The sequence below is a fragment of the Euleptes europaea genome, chromosome 3 (assembly GCF_029931775.1).
Source record: "Euleptes europaea isolate rEulEur1 chromosome 3, rEulEur1.hap1, whole genome shotgun sequence".
Classification (NCBI taxonomy): Eukaryota; Metazoa; Chordata; class Lepidosauria; order Squamata; family Sphaerodactylidae; genus Euleptes; species Euleptes europaea.
Window position 1 is genome coordinate 22,504,446 of NC_079314.1, and position 14,009 is coordinate 22,518,454.

Here is a 14,009-nt window from a genome sequence, read left to right on the forward strand (position 1 = left end):
TCCAGGGTCTCAGGTGGAGGTCTTTCACATCACTGACTGCCCAGTATTTTCAGCTGGCGATGCCAGGGATTGAACCTGGGACCTTGGGCATGCCACGCGGATGGTCTGGCACTTAACCACAGCCCCTCCATATGCAGAAAGCACACAATAAAATAGAAGAAGAAGAGTTGGTTTTTATACGCCGACTTTCTCTACCACTTAAGGGAGAATCAAACTGGTTTACAATCACCTTCCCTTCCCCTCCCCACAACAGACACCCTGGGAGGTAGGTGGGGCTGAGAGAGCTCTAGGAGAGCTGTGACTAGCCCAAGGTCACCCAACCGGCTTCATGCGGAGGAGAGGGGGAATCAAACCCGGTTCTCCAGATTAGAGTCCACTGCTCCAAACTACCGCTCAAAACCACTACACCCCGCTGGCTCTCCAACTGGCTCCAAAGGGTTGCACCCCCACAAACTTAGAGCAAAGGCCACACTGTTCCACCACCCTGAGCGACTACTTCTTAACCGAAGCAAATCACTCCAACCTCCTTCCCCTGCCCCGCCCCAGACAATGCCTTCATGCTCCGCTGCTCTGATGAAGACGCAAATAACGGGAACGGTTGGAAAAGAGGCATCAGGCGGACGGAAGCCACGCGGATCCCTCCCCAGCCTTGACCCCAATTCCCAAGCAGACATTCAAGAGGTAAGAATGGGCTTGTCCAATATTCCACACAATAGAGCAGTCAGTGGGGGGGGGGAGAAAGAGGAGGCCAGGACAGAGGGCGAATTAACCAGAGAATCCCAGAATACACCCCCACAAAGTAGCAGGACTCTTCGGAGGGATGCGAGCTCAGCCACCAGATCCGTCCTCCCCACATACAAACACGGTGATTTTATATTTATTTACTTCATTTGTATCCCAATGGGGACTCAAGGCAGCTCACACCGTCCTCCATTTTATCCTCCTGACAACCCTGTGAGGTAGGTTAGGCTGAGAGAGAGAAAAGGCAGGGTATAACTGAAGTGTGGTTAAGAGGGGTGGTTTGGAGCGGTGGAATCTAATCTGGAGAACCGGGTTCGATTCCCCACTCCTCCACATGAGCGGCGGAGGCTAATCTGATGAGCTGGGTTGGTTTCCCCACTCCTCCACACGAAGCCAGCTGGGTGACCTTGGGCCGGTCACAGCTCTCTTAGAGCTCTCTCAGCCCCACCTACCTCACAGGGTGTCTGCTGTGGGGAGGGGAAGGGAAGGTGACTGTAAGCTAGTTTGATTTTTCCTTAAGTGATAAAGTCGGCATATAAAAACCAACTCTTCTTCTTCTTAACAAACACCCCTTTTCCAAAGCTGCTGGCCGCAGGCTCAATTGCACCTCCTTCCCTGCAAGCAGCTCATCGTTCGCATAACTCTGTTGACCTCACTTGTTCCACAGGAGAGAAGCGACATAACCAGGGCCTGACAGGCTGGGGCAGACCAAGGAAAAGACGCGACTGAAAAGGAGGGATTTGTACTCGGTTCAGCTAAACGAAACTCTCACACAGCCCTAAGGAAAGAAGTCCGGAGACGAGAGCCAACCTTCCTCTCTTCCGTCGAGGTCTGCTGGCGACAGATTCCAGATGCGCGCTGAGTATGGATGTGAAGCTTGTTTAATAAAGCACCCGTTTAAACTGTCAAAAATGCTATTCGTTTACGTATTAACAAGCTCGCCAGCGCTCTAGACGGCGTAAAATACTCTTAACAAATTAGCAGCTCTGCTACGGATTTTTGCTAATTTTTCTTAACATGCTCCCACGTCAGTCTTGCAAGCAGATGTTTTATATAACGGCCAGCCTTGGATAAATGCAGGTTCTGCAAGCAGAGATGATCCTGGAATGCACCGCAAAACCCCTTTGGCAGTTTCCCAAGCCCTGGAAAACATTTACGGCAATATATAAACATTAAACGCATCCTTCTTGTTTAATCCGTTCAACCTTTTAGCTCAGCAACAGCGACACACACCCCACCTCCTGCACTGGAAAGGAATCCAGGTGGATGCCTCTAACTATTGCCCGGGACTTCCATCACACTGCATAAGAGGGATTTTTTTCCCAAGCAGGAACAGCTCCTGCTTGTTCACAGGTTACAAACACCAGTCAACAAGCACAATATGGCAACACAACAGCAGGAGAGGCAGAGCGATCCACCTTCCGAGAAAAGCTGCAAACCAAAATATTCTTATTTCCGTAACTGTCACTAAGGCACCCGCACCCAAATGCATAAAGAGTAGAGATGGAGATGCATGGATTTGGCACGAGGCAGGCTGCTTCCACTTGGGGACGATTCTCTCTGCAGCTCTTGCTGCTACTGCGAATACAGGCAGCCGACGGGGCGGAGTGGTTAAAGCGGCAGACTAAGACCTGGGAGACGCTTGTTCAGATCCTGACTCTTCTATGGAAGCTCCCCAGGCATTCAAACACCCTCACATGTACACATAAGGCACCGTGCGATGTACAGCTTGCCTTTCCCCATAGTGCAGCTGCAGAAGTGCGCTCCAAACCGCGCTGATAATGCATTGAAAGGCAATTATGTTTGAAAGTCTACCTTTAAACAGCAAACACCTGTTGGGCTTTTCAATCAACCAAGGAGAGACAGTGGTAAAGGAAACAAATGCCATAGGGAAGGGCCCATTCTCTGGCAATGCACACAAGGGAAGGCGGTGAGGCTCAGAGAGAAACCCTCGGACTGAGAATTCAGGTGTGATGATGAGTACATCTTGATACGTGGGAAGGTACACAAGCTTTAAAGTAACTCAGGCAGCCCTCTGCCTTCAAAGTAAAAAAAAAAAAAGTATCAATCCCCGGCATTTCCAGTTAAAGGGACCAGGCACGTAGCTGATGTGAAAGATCTCTGCCTGAGACCCTGGAGAGCCGCTGTTGGTCTGAGTAGACAAGACTGACTTCAATGGACCAAGGGTCTGATTCAGTATAAGGCAGCTTCATGTGTTCCTGTGAGGAGAGGCCCATCAACAGGTATCAGCCATGGTGGTTAAATAGACTTCCTCTTAACACAGAGGTTCTATCTTTGAATGCCAGTTGCTGCGGGGAAGCAATAGGGAGTCGCTTCAGCTTTGTGCTTGTAGATATAGGCATCTCTCTGACCACTGTGGAAAAAAGAGGACACCGGCTTCCACAGACCGCTTGGTCTGGTCCAGAAAGGCTCTTCTAACACTGTTATCGTTTGCCATAAAAATCCTTTTAGGAATCTGAAAAGAATTTTAAAATGGATTAGGCAGGAAGAAGAGTTCCACCAGTGCCTATTAGACAGGATGGCCCAAAATGGAACTTCCATATTCAGAGGTAGCCTACCTTTGAACAGCAACTGCTCCTACAATTGACGGTGGTGGTCCTTTTTGGCATCTTAAAAAAAACATCCCCGTATTTCTCAAGTCTCCGAGGGCTTCCCTAGTATAAATAGGGCGTCAATATCTGTCAACCGCTCAGTCACTGTAAAATTTTAATGAACGAAAACAACCCCCCAAAAAATTGCAAAGCGTTCCACGGGGAAAATAGTTTGGAGGCTCAAATAAAAGACCTGCTGTGAGGCTGCCTGGATCCTACTCTATGATATTAGCTCCAAGGATACAGGAATCCTGGCTTTTGGGAACATTTCCCAGCCGAGCCAAGGGGCGCTTCAAAGGCGGATTTCAAGCACAGCGTTAGAGAGATATCACAGCGGGACCAGCGGCATGCAGCATCTGTGACTACAGCCCGAGAGGGAGGGAAAGAGGGAAGGATCAGGCTTGCCCATTTCTTCTCTACTCAGCACATATGCCCTGACACTACCTGGCTGCCCACTGTGGCAGCCGGCAGCCAGAAGGTGGAAGAGCAAGCGAAGGAGAAATGGCAGCTGCTTTAAAAAAAAAAATTGGCCAGGGCACAGCAGTGATACAAGGAACCCCCTGGCACAGAGTGGTAAGCTGCAGTGCTACAGTCAAAAGCTCTGCTCACGACCTGAGTTCGATCCCAACGGAAGTCGGTTTCAGGTAGCCGGCTCGAGGTTGACTCAGCCTTCCATCCTTCCGAGATAGGTAAAAGGAGTACCCAGCTTGCTGGGGGTAAAGTGTAGACGACCAGGGAAGGCACTGGCAAACCACCCCGTAAACACAGTCTGCCTAGTAAACGACAGGATGTGACGTCACCCCATGGGTCAGTAATAACCAGTGTTTGCACAGGGGACTACCTTTACCTTTACCTATACCAGTGATAAATAAGAGGGACCAGGAGCAACCTCACTTGCCTGCCCTCTGTGTGCTCAAACACATCCATCCGTCTGTAAAATGCAACCTACAAGATCGCACAGCCTCAATTTGCCTCAAGGCTGGGGGGGAGGGAGAAGGTTTAACCCTTTACACTCCTGCCTGGTTTTCTTCCCCTATCCAAATACTAACAACCAAGCAAAGAACCCAGGTGTGATTCACCAAAATACAAGTGACATAGGGATTCCCTGACTGCCACCTGCTTCTATAAAGCAGCTGTGCAGGGAGAGGTTAACCTTTTCCCCAACCCAGTCAGAAATCCCACCTCTAAAGCCTCAGAAGGAAAAGAAGAGAGATACAATCACAGGGAAATTACTTGGGGAAGGTAGGAGGCAAAGGAACTCCGCCATCTCCAGTACATTGTCCTGTGTGTGTGTGAAGTGCCGTCAAGTCGCTTCCGACTCATGACCACCCTTATGAATCAATGTCCTCCAAAACGTCCTATCCTTAACAGCCTTGCTCAGGTCTTGCAAATTGAGGGCCGTGGCTTCCTTTATAGAGTCAAGCCATCTCTTGTTGGGTCTTCCTCTTTTCCTGCTGCCTTCCACTTTTTCTAGCATGACTGTCTTTTCCAGTGACTCTTGTTTTCTCATAATGTGACCAAAGTACGACAGCCTCAGGTTAGTCATTTTAGCTTCTAGGGTCAGTTCAGGCTTAATTTGATCTATAACCCATTGATTTGTGGTTTTGTGGGGGGGGGGTTGGCAGTCCACAGTATCCGTAACACTCTCCTCCAACACCACATTTCAAAAGAAATCCTGAGCCTCCTGAAAAAGGAGGGCACGCCACGAATTTCTGCAAAGAGCCGTTCCCTGCTCGAGGCAAGCCGCTTCAACAAATCCTCTTTGACAGCCTCAAGACATTCAGATCTCCTTGTAGAGGTGGGGAGGAAATCTGGCTCAGCCACATTAGGCGCCCCAGGCTAAAGAGGTCCCTTACTGACCCACAGGCAAAAAGCTTTGGCTTACAGCTTCAGCAGGGATCGCAAGACTTCGACCCGTGCAGAAGTTTCCAAGGCCTTTCCAAGTGAAGTTTGACCATTAAAGGAAAAGGTCCCCTGTGCAAGCACCGGGTCGTTCCTGACCCATGGGGTGACGTCACATCCCGACATTTTCTAGGCAGACTTTGTTTACGGGGTAGTTTGCCAGTGCCTGCCCCAGTCGTCTTCCCTTTACCCCCAGCAAGCTGGGTACTCATTTTACCGACCTCAGAAGGATGGAAGGCTGAGTCGACCACCCGTTAACCAACCATTAAGCACTTGTTTACCTCCCATTTACCACCCATTAACTGCTTGTTTTCCACCCATTAACTGCTCATTTACCACCCATTAACCACTTGTTTACCACTCATTAACAACCCATTAACCACCCATTTACCACCCATCAACCACCCATCAACCTCTTGTTTACCACTTATTAACCACCCATTAACCACTTGTTTACCACCGATTTACTCCTGTTAACCACCCATTAACCACCCATTAACTACCCATCAACCACTTTATCACCCATTTACCACCCATTAACCTCCCATTTACCGCTCATTTGCCGCTCATTTGCCACCCATTTGCCACCCATTTGCCACCCATTTGCCACCCATTTGCCACCCATTTGCTACCCATTCGCCACCCATTAACGGAGGGCATCTTGGCCATCTTCTGGTCACTAGGGGTGTGGGGGGGGAAGTAGTTTGGAATTTCCTGCATTGTGCAGGGGGTTGGACTTGATGACCCTGGTGGTCCCTTCCAACTCTATGATTCTATGAAACAATACACAGAACAAATTAAACACAAGTTCCTCAACAAACATTGCAGCAGATCCAAAAGTTACCCTAAACCGTCTCAACAGACGTCTCAATCAGCAGTGATTTTTCATGCCGTGGCTCTAAAGAAGTTTCGTCTTTTCACACTAGATTAGAGTTGTCCATGCAGTCTGTTGAGATGATTTAAGCAAAGGCTCATCGTTGAGTGATCTTTACACACCTCTCTGTTACCACAAAGGAGAATCCACTGATTTTTTTGGACGTCTTTAGGGTTATGGTTAACCCTTGTGGATCTGCGGCAATGTTTGATGAGTAACGTGTGTTTCATTTGTTCTGTGTATTGTTTCATTCTATTATATTTTGATATTGAGCCTGTGTGCTGTTTTGGGTTTGTTACATTGCCTATTGGCCAGCATAGGAATTTATCTTATTTCATTACTACCTGGAGGTTGGCAATCCCAGTAAAGACCAACTAGATTTTGGAGGGCATAAACTTTCCCTTTGTCAGAGGCTCAAAAGCCTATACCCTGGAAAATCTTGTGGTACGTAAGGTGCTTCTGGGCTCAAATTTATAGAAGCAACTAAACTAGAGTCTGGGAGCTCGTCAGCATCTGACACCAAAGGCCGGCAAGACAGGGTATGAACATCTTCACCTGGACAAATCTGTCCTTGTTCTTTTTTTTCTTTTTCTTTTTGTAATTTTTGCGACATCCAACCTGATGGAGAGTTCTGATAAGCTCCAAAGCTTGTACGGCGTTTTGTATCGTTGTGGTTGGCCCTAATAAAAGACATTGCCTGGGTTTTGTCTCTTCCTCACTCAACCAAGCAAGCCTCACCCTCCTTTCTCAGTCACGGTCACAGCAGCGGAGAATCATAGAATCATAGAGTTGGAAGGGACCACCTAGTCCACCACCTAGTCCACCATCTAGTCCACCACCACCACACAAGGCAGGAAATTCATAACAACTTCTCCACACACACACCCAGTGACCCCTACTCCATGCCCAGAAGATGGCCAAGATGCCCTCCCTTTCATGATCTGCCTAAGGTCATAGAATCAGCATTGCTGACAGACGGCCATCTAGCCTCTGCTTCAAAACCTCCAGGTAAGGAGAGCTCACCACCTCGCGAAGAAGCCTGTTCACCTGAGTGAACAGTGTCAGGAAGTTCTTCCTAATGTTTAGACAGAAACTCTTTTGATTTAATTTCAACCCGATGGTTCTGGTCCGACCTTCTGGGGAAACAGAAAACAACTTGGCACCCTCCTCTAGATGACACCCCTTCAAGTACTTGAAGATGGTTATCATATCCCCCTCTCAGTCTTCTCCTCTTCAGGCTAAACATACCCAGCTCCTTCAACCTTTCCTCATATGAAGCTACCCTACATGAGTCAGACCACCTCCCGAGGAAGCATGTTCCACTGAGGAACCGCTCTGACCATTAGAAAACTCTTCCTAGGCAGAAACTCATTTGATTTAAATTCAACCCGCTGGTTCTGGTCCGACCTTTGGGGCGACAGAATGGAACCCCAGGAGTTCTGTTGACTAATCCTGTGCTTTTATCTCAGGAGGTCATACTGCCCGCGCACGTGCCTACTCATACCCTTCGCCCCTCCCTAATCCACATTATCAACGTGCAACCCGCACCAGGCATTTATACAAATCTCCCCCATTACAATCCAAGTCAGGACAGGAGGGGACCGCTTCAGTCCCATTACCTAAAAAGTGCCCTGTTAAATAAACCAAAAACTCCCGCCTGCACGCATCGCCGACGGGCTCAGCTGCCCAACCGAACAATGGCGAGGATGCAAATCCTTCCATTACCGTCTCTTTACAAACCCATTAGAGGCAATAGTGGATTACAGATGGGATTATTGGAGTTTGCTAATCCGGGAGGGGAAAGAAAGCACATAAATATCTATTCGGAGACCTAAACACTAAGGCGGCTCATCAGGGAAGAGACAACACACCCCGGGGAGGCAAAAAACATTCCATGTGAGTGACAGCCACAACTCAATGCATGGGGCTGTGTGGGTGATAGAACAGCACGTCTTAGCAATTAACCTGCCGATCATGAAGAATCCTCAGTTCCGGACTCCGCCATTGATAGTGGGATATTTATGCGCCCAGGGGCTCTTGTTCATGTCATACTTTATAGGGACCAGCAGATCTGACTGTGAACGGTCCCACACATTATTGCACACCCACACACCGCACATGTGCCTTTCAGACATCCACTGGCCCATATCGACCCTCTGCTGTTGGCGGAGGATAAATTTGGCAGCCGAATTTCCCTTTAACTCCCGGCTCGTTTCGCACACAATCCTGCTAAAAAGCACACCCCAACCAGAGATTTCCACTTTTCTCCAGTATATGCTCTTCCAAATATTATACCTCACGCCTGCACAACAACTGACCCACTGAGTCCAATGCAAGGGTTGCCAGGTCCCTCTTCGCCATCGGCAGGAGGTTTTGGGGGCGGAGCCTGAGGAGGGTGGGGTTTGGGGAGGGGAGGGACTTCCATGCCATAGAGTCCAATTGCCAAAGCGGCCATTTTCTCCAAGTGAACTGATCCCTGTTGGCTGGAGAGCAGTTGCAATAGCAGGAGATCTCCAGCTAGTACCTGGAGGTTGGCAACCCTATAGGGACATCATCACTCCAGCCTTGGCTCATTTGCACTGGATCCCAGTTTGTTTCCAGACACAATTCAAGGTGCTGGTCTTGACATTTTAAAAGCCCTCCATGGCTTGGGATCAGCATACCTGAAGGACTGCCTAATCTCTTATGAACCTGCTCAACTACTACAGCCATCATCGGAGGCCCAGCTTCAGATGCCCCCACCTTTTGAGCTTAGGCAAGTGGCCACACAGGGGAGGGTCTTGAACACCTGAACACATGAAGCTGCCTTATATTGAATCAGACCCTCGGTCCATCGAAGTCAGTCTTGTCTACTCAGGCCGGCAGCGGCTCTCCAGGGTCTCAGGCAGGGGGCTTTCACATCACCTACTTGCCTAGTCCCTTTAACGGGAGATGTCAGGGATTGAACCTGGGACCTTTTGCATGCCAAGCAGATGCTCTACCACTGAGCATCTACCTTCTCGGTCATGGCACCAAAGCTCCGGAACTCTCCCCCAGGGAGATTCCTCTCTTCCCTTCTCCTGCCATCTTCCACCAGTGGGTGAAGACTTCTTCGTTTCATTCGCCTTTCCTTCAGTGATCCCTCCTTCCTGCCCAATGTTTTAATTGTCGTATGTATGCGTATTTTGATTTTAATTGCTTTAAAAGTGTGCTTTGGGGGGGGATGATTTTAAAATGTGGTTTTATTATGTACGTTTTAATTTGTTAGGCAGCCCGATGGCACAGAGTGGTAAGCTGCAGCACTGCAGTCAAAAGCTCTGCTCATGACCTGAGTTCGATCCTGACGGAAGTCGGTTTCAGGTAGCCGGCTCAAGGTTGACTCAGCCTTCCATCCTTCCGAGGTCGGTAAAATGAGTACCCAGCTTGCTGGGGATAAAGTGTAGATGACTGGGGAAGGCAACGGCAAACCACCCCGTAAACAAAGTCTGCCTAGTAAACATCGGGATGTGACATCACCCCTTTGGGTCAGTATATACCTTTTACCTTTGTTAGCTGCCTCGGTGGCCCTTATGAGGGCAGAAAGGCATGGGTATAAATTTATGTAAAACGAATAAATAAATTGTTGCCCTAGGCAGAACTACAATTATACACAGCAGGAAAATCCCTGTGAGACACAGCCCCTCCAGGCTCTAGGGACCACCGCTGCTTCTTTATTACCTTATTTACACACAACATTTTTATCCTGCATTTCAGTCCAGATTGGTCTGCAAAGCCGTTAGCAAGCCAATTAAAGTTGCAATACAAAGAAGAAACCTAACGATCTTCGCACCATCAAATAAACAGGACGCAATCGTAGGGAGGCTGAGGGATACGAGCAGGTGCCTTGCATGCAGCTGTTGGCACTGCCGGTCAACGTGGCATGCTTCGGGTGCAGGAAAGTCCCAGGTTCGATCCCTGGCATCTCCAGTTAAATGTTTCAGGGGAGGGGCTGTGGTTCAGTAGAACTGCTTTGCATGCAGAACCTCTGGCACGTTCAGTTTAAACGGATCAGATAGTAGGTGATGTGAAAGAGCTCTGCCTGCGACCCTGGAGAGCCGCTACCAGTCCAAGCAGACAGGGCTGACCTTGATAGACCAAGGGTCTGATTCGGTTTAAGGCAACTTCGCATGTGATCTCAGGTAGCAACAACTGGGAAACACGCCTTCCTCTGCTCGAGATCACAGTAGGTTGCCAGGTCCCTCCTCACCATTTTCTCCAGGGGAACTGATCTCTATCTGCTGGAGATCAGTTGTAATAGCAGGAGATCTCCACCTAGTACCTGGAGGATGGCAACCCTAGATCACAGCCAGTCAGAGGAAACAATACTGAATTAGAAAGACCAGTCATTTGACTGAATATAAGGTAGCTCGTTACAAAATCAAATAAATACTAGAGAGCCAAAAACAAAACAAAAAAATCAGATGCTAGCCAAGCAACAGATACCAAAAGCCTGCCAGAACAAAACAGCATTCATCAACCACCTAAAAGCCCAGAGGGATGATGCCGCATAGGCCTGCCTAGGAAGGAAATGCCACAAACCTCCATGCCACCACCAAAAAGGCCCTGTCAGGGGCGCAGAGGGACATAGGGCTGGGCTCTTGCAGAGGCCCTAAACCAGCCCTCGCAGAGAGACTCAGATTAAGTGGCATGAAGCTAAGAAGAAAAATGAAGAGTGCACTCTCTGCACATGAAGATAATCAGTTAAGCCAAACCTGCAGACAGCATCCCGGCCCACATCCGTCCCCTTCAAGCCTCCAGCACGTGTTGGCTGTGAGTGTCTACCTTTGGAGGTATCTATTACCTTTTGACCTCACCCGTCCTCCAAGGAGCTCATACGTAGGTGGTCCTTCCTCTTTTTGTTTTCACAACAGCCCTATGAGGTAGGATAGGCTGAGAGAGAGAGGAACTGGGCCACGGCAGTGTGAGGATACGAGCCCGGGCCTCCCAGATTCTGGTCCGACAGTCCGAACATTACACTGGCCGGATTACACCCACCTTCTCTTCGCCCAACCCAGATCGATGGCGGCTAAACAGCAAAGGAGCTTTGATAGGGAAGCCCGGTGACTTCATCTTCCAGCGATCCATCATTCCCTAGCAGCGCCCTTCAGTATTACAGCACCCTGTATTTATTATTTTACTGCCTGGCTTCCATTCATAAATTTTACAGGCAGGAGCCAGGGCAGAAATCAATTAAGTAGGATGCGGAGAAGGTGCGTGAAGATAGCTTTGGGTTTGGGCGGGGCGGGGGAGAGAGATAGAGGATGCTTTGCCTAGAGGCAAAATAAACAATTTGCACAACTGCACATCCTTAATTCCCCCTCTCTCTCTCACACACACACACACACAGACACACACACCAAGGCAGGTTTTATCCATTAGAATGAGTGAGCCAGGCTTTTTTGTGGCTTCCCCCATCTGCCCCTCCCTCTGCAACTAATACATAGGATTGCCAACCTCCAGACAGTAGCTGGAGATCTCCTGATCTCCAGCCGATAGAGACCAGTTCACCTGGAGAAAATGACCGCTTTGGCAATTGGACTCTATGGCATTGAACTCCCTCCCCTTCCCAAACAACCCCTCCTCAGGCTCCACCCCCAAAAACCTCCCACTGATGGTGAAGAGGGACCTGGCCACCCTACTAATATGGCAGAATTGTGTTGCACCGAGAGAGCGAGTGTGCTGTACTAGCTACTGTGTCAAACCGGGTTCAGGGAACAATCCCTGTTTCAGCCACGAAGCTCAGTGGGTGACCTGAGGAGAGTCACACTCTCTCCGCCTGATCTACCTCGCAGGTTTGTTGTGCAGATGAAATGGAAGCAGAAAGAATACACTGTCTACCCTGAGCTCCTTGGAGGAAGGGTAGGATAATAATGAGATCAATGGGTGGAGTTGCCAGCTCTAGGTTGAGACATTCCTGGAGATTTTTGTGGGGGAGCCTGGGGGGCCAGGGTCTGGGGATGGACCCCAGCAAGGCCAGAGAGTCCACCCTCCAAAGCAGCCATTTCCCCAGGGGAACTGATCTCTGTCTTCTGAAGAGCAGCTGTAATTCTGGGAGATCTCCAGGTCTCACCTGGAGGCTGGCAACCCCAGTGGGATGGATGGATGATAGAGTCCTGAGATGGTAGAATGGACCCTTCAGACTGCCGGCTCTTGGGGGCTGGGGGAGGAGACTGATTCCATTAGCACAATCTACCATCCAGATGAGAAAATTGAGGATGGAAAGGATTACAACAATACCCAGTGGGATGTGGATCCCATCTTCATTAACTTACACAAACGCATTAGATTTCATAGAATCAGAGAGTTGGAAGGGATCATCAGGGTCATCTAGTCCAACCCCCTGCACAATGCAGGAAATTCACAAATACCTCCCCCCTCCAAACCCCCAGTGACCCCTATTACATTTCCTCAGGTTCTAGCTCAGGGGTCAGCAGCCTTTGGTAATTAAAGAGCCCAACCACATCCATATTCAGAGCCAGAGATAAACTGACAGCCAGTATAAGGGGAGAGAGGGCCGTAGCTCAGCGGTAGAGCATCTGCTTGGCATGCAGAAGGTCCCAGGTTCAACCCCCAGCGTCTCCAGTTAAAGGGACTAGGCAAGCAGATGATGTGAAAGACCTCCGCCTGAGACCCTGGAGAGCCGCTGCCAGTCTGAGTAGACAATACTGACTTTGATGGACCAAAGGTCTGATTCAGTAGAAGGCAGCATCATGCCTTCATGTGGAGATTCATAAGGAGATTCATTTGCATAATGGAAAATATTCAGTACAACTGAAAACATTACTGATGATTGGCATGCTCATAAAGTTTCTGCTGCCCAAACACTGGTTGTTGAGAGTCTTTTATTGGGAAGTGGCACATATAAGATAACACAATTAAGTTTTTTTATATATATACAGAGAGAGAGTTTTACCACGCTGGGATAAATCTGCACGTGGTTCACATCTGGATTACAAGCAATGGTTTACCTCTATCATTTCTCTTCCTGTAAAGCATCTCTAAGAAGCCCCTTAAGTCCCACAGAAATCCTTGCTTGTCATTCCCCTCACATCCTGGCAATTCTAGAATCCCAACTACTTCTCCAAAATATTTTAACTTAAAGATTTTGTTTGCTTTTAATTTTTTTTTTTTAAGAAGAACCACATTTGGTTCCATACTGTGCCTCATTCGGCTCTGGAACCATCAGTTGCACGGCCCTGTTTTGGTCTTTCCTGCTGGCCTCTAAAAGTCAGAGCTTTGAGCAGGGGAAAATGCACCTTGATTTAATGCACACAGACACAAACCCATGCTCCTTGAACACCAGCGCGCTGTTTCCTCTCATACCCTTCTTCGCCGCCTATCCAGATAATAAATGCTACTGAACACGCATTCTGTTTCAAGTACAATTCGATTCATTGTAAGGTTAAGCATGCTATTCAACATTCTCAGACAAAAAAAGAAAACCCAAGATCCATTTACTGACACACCCTGCTTCAGAAGTCAGTAAGGATACTATTGCAAAGTAAATGTAAATTGCTCACAGCAGGCTGAACTGAGCTTTTGGCAAGGTGGAGTGGAAGCACGGGAAATGAGGTGGCGGTCCATGGTATGCAGCTCGGGATGTCAGCCATACACAAGAGTGTCCCAGTTTCCTCCTATGAAACATTGGAAGGTATGAGATGATCAGATCTGGCAACCCAGGTTCAAATCCACACTCGAGCCATGGAAGCTCACTGGGTGACCTTGAAAACACTACAGGGTCGCAGCTGACATTGCGGCTGTCCTCGACGAGAGCCAGGGCCTTTTCGGTCCTGGCACCGGCATGGTGGAATGCTCTGTCTGGTGACATCAGGGCCCTATGGGACCTTAAAGAGTTCCGCAGG

At 48.8% G+C, this 14,009-nt stretch overlaps 1 protein-coding gene across 8 annotated transcripts in view; it reads right to left on the reverse strand.

Annotated features, from left to right (window-relative positions):
* Window positions 1-14,009, reverse strand: part of PTPRU (protein tyrosine phosphatase receptor type U) — a 444,404-nt gene that overhangs the window by 418,103 nt on the left and 12,292 nt on the right. The gene's annotated exons all lie outside the window — the stretch shown is intronic.